This window comes from Brassica napus, chromosome A1 (genome assembly GCF_020379485.1).
Source record: "Brassica napus cultivar Da-Ae chromosome A1, Da-Ae, whole genome shotgun sequence".
In the NCBI taxonomy this organism is placed as follows: Eukaryota; Viridiplantae; Streptophyta; class Magnoliopsida; order Brassicales; family Brassicaceae; genus Brassica; species Brassica napus.
Genome location: NC_063434.1, coordinates 9,853,201 through 9,856,261, shown reverse-complemented (window position 1 = coordinate 9,856,261; position 3,061 = coordinate 9,853,201). Strand labels below are relative to the sequence as shown.

General features: G+C 38.8%; 1 non-coding gene across 1 annotated transcript; it reads left to right on the top strand.

Annotated features, from left to right (window-relative positions):
• The first annotated feature begins 363 nt into the window (after nt 1-363).
• On the top strand, nt 364-470 carry LOC125579541. Its single transcript, XR_007317606.1, has one exon. It is a non-coding gene; the product is annotated as a small nucleolar RNA R71 (small nucleolar RNA).
• The last annotated feature ends 2,591 nt before the right edge of the window (nt 471-3,061 follow it).

The following is a 3,061-nucleotide window of genomic DNA, read 5'->3' as shown; positions in this document are numbered from 1 at the left end:
GGTTGACTGTTCCCGGTAGCTGGAACAGCATGCGGATTGCTCTGCGGTTGTCGCTGGTTCTGGTTCTGAATATGCCCGACCGTAGGTTGTTCCATGCTGAAAACGTGCCCTTGGTTGTTTTTCAGTAGCTGATCAACCTTGGCAGTCAGCTCATCTATTTTCTGGGAGTCAGAACTGTTTCCTTTCTTGGAGCAATCACTCTCCTCTTTCTTATTATCTGAGCTAGCAGACATGTTCTCAATCAGCTTAAACGCTCCAGCAGTGGTTTGAGTCATGAAGTCTCCATTGCTCGCAGAGTTTAGAGCACCTTGGTATTTCCAGTCCACTCCATCATAGAAAATGTCCAGGATATAATCATCATCAAATCCATGGTGAGGACATTCTCTGCGATAGTCATTGAAGCGCTCCCATGCGTCACAGAAAAGCTCATCAGTGAGCTGTCTGAAGGAGGTGATCTTGTTCCTCAATGCAGTTGTTCTCGCCTTAGAGTAGAAATGGCTGAGGAACGCTGATCGGACCTGTTCCCATGAAGTGAGAGAGCCGGTACGGAGAGAGTTCAACCACCGTGCAGCTTTTCCATCAAGAGAGAATGGGAATAACATGCACGTGATGTAGTCTGGTGGAACACCATTCACGCGAGTGAAACTGCAGACTTTTTCGAAGCTCTCAATATGCTCCATTGGAATTTCTGTAGAGAGACCAGTTAACACCTTTCTCTGTACTAGACCGATCAAAGCAGGCTTGATCTCGAAGTCCTGACTTGTGCAGAGTGGAGGAACAATGGCAGAGCGCGTAGTAGGGATGTTACGCGGAAGGTTTCTCTGTCCGATTGGAACAGTATGCGCCTGTTGTTCCTGCTGCGCGAGAGCAGCCTGTTCAGCAGCATCCTGCTGAGCTTGGATGGTCTGCTGCATTTGTTGCATCTGCTGCTGCATGAGTGCCATAGCCGCAGCGAGATCATCCTGATTGGCGTGATCACCCATAGTGGTGTCGGTTTGCCTTGGCTGTTGACGATTTGTTCTTTCTAACCTTGCTAGCTCCTGGTTGGTAAATGTAACTAACTCTCCTTGTGCGTTTCTTCGAGTATGTCTACTGGTCATGCACCTGGAACATTAGCTGCAACAAAAAGGATAAGGCAAGTTAGAGGTCTTAGACTAAATAAATAACCGAAAAATAAAGGTAAAAAGATGGTCCCCGGCAACGGCGCCAATTTGATATTACGTGTATACGCACACCAAATAACCTAATGTGCACACTACCACAATCGAATGGTATGTCGATGTAGCACTTTAGGATCGAATCCACAGAGACCAAATCTTACACTTTATCTTTATGGGATCAGAATCAAGCTAAAACAATATGGAGGTTTTAAAGTTTGTGGTAACGTAAAAAGCAAGGAACAGATTGGTTTTAAGTTTCAGATTAATGAGAAACTAACCTAGGGTTTAACGGGCGCTTACAATCATGAGCCAAACAATTATTCAAGTTTGATTAATGGACTAGTCTAGAACTAGGAACACAATACTAGATCAACCCACTGTCGTGGTGTTTCACCTTTCAACGATCAGCCTCAATACCTAAGCTCTCGCTTGGATCAAGGCGTGATGATGAACATTAAGATCAAGTCCAATCGGTTCACAAAACACCCTAATATCTACTTTTGCTGATTAGGGATGCTATGCTCATTCATAACAGATCTAGCAACCTATTACACGGTTAATGAATAGGTTAAACCTAGGATCTAACAATAACTGGCCAGTTTAATGCAAGCAATAAGAGCAGTTATGAATGAAGACAATCAATGGATACTTATCTATGTTTAGCTCACGATCTAACACCCTAACACCCTAGGCTAGCTAGATCGACTACTCAGACATGGACAAAGAAATCACAGAGATCAATTCTGAATAAAACTTCATGTAAATAAAAGAGATAGAAAGAGGGTTCAGGATAATCTTCTCTATGGTGAGAGAGATGGAGCCTTCTCCCTTTACAATCCAAAAGCACAAAAATCTCCAATGGTTTTCTTCTGTCTAGAATAGCGTAGAATGATAAAGAGAAACAGAAAATATGATATATCAAAGCCACAGGCGGCTGGGAGAGAAAATAGAGATAATTAGGGCAAATCCCGTAATGATTGTAGTTTCCTAAAAAATCTCTGCCGCTGGAACACTCACTCGGAACAGTCACTCGGGTTGCTCCGCTATCCGGAACAGTCATCAAGACTGTTCTGCGTGAAAACCACCAAATTGCATTGTTTTCTGCCTCTTTTGTTCCAGCTGATCCATCTCCCATCCAATGCAACTCCAGACCTGTAATGACTCCAAAAGGACTAGGAAGACTCGATAAAGACTTGAAAACCAATTTAAAAGCATATATACAAGATGTATAAAACACCATATATCAATTTTTCAAGTTTGTTTACAAAAAACCATTATATTTAAATTAAGTTGAGTTTCTTAAGAGTAAAAATGTGAAATCATATACTATAACCAATAAAAAATAAAAAAATAAATTTAGCAAATTATATATTAAAATTATTAAAACAATAAAAAATAAACAACAATAATGAAATTATTATAGTAGACTTCCAAAAATGTTTACTAAGTTACAATAAAATATACTCCAAAAGAAGTCTAGAGTGTCGTAAATTTTAAACCTAGTTACATTTTTATCTCACTATATAAATGAAATTTATATAATCTCTCTCTAAAATGGCTGCACAAATTCTTACTCTCTCACTTCTCTCTAAAACTCTTTTCATTCTCTCTAAAGTTCTCTCATTTCTCTCTAAAACTCTCTTATTTCTCTTTCTTCTCTCTAAAATTCTCTCAAGTCTTTTTCACAATATTATCTTGTCATTCTAGGTATTATGATTCATGGTTTTCATCTTCTCTTTCAAAAATGTAAGTTTTAGATCTATAGTTTTTAAATGTGTATTTTTATGTTATTTCTTTCTCACAATACTATCTATTTTTAGGTATTATCACTCATGGATTTCATCTTCTCCTCTAAAAATGTAAGTTTTAGATTAATAAATTTTAAATGTGTATTTATATGT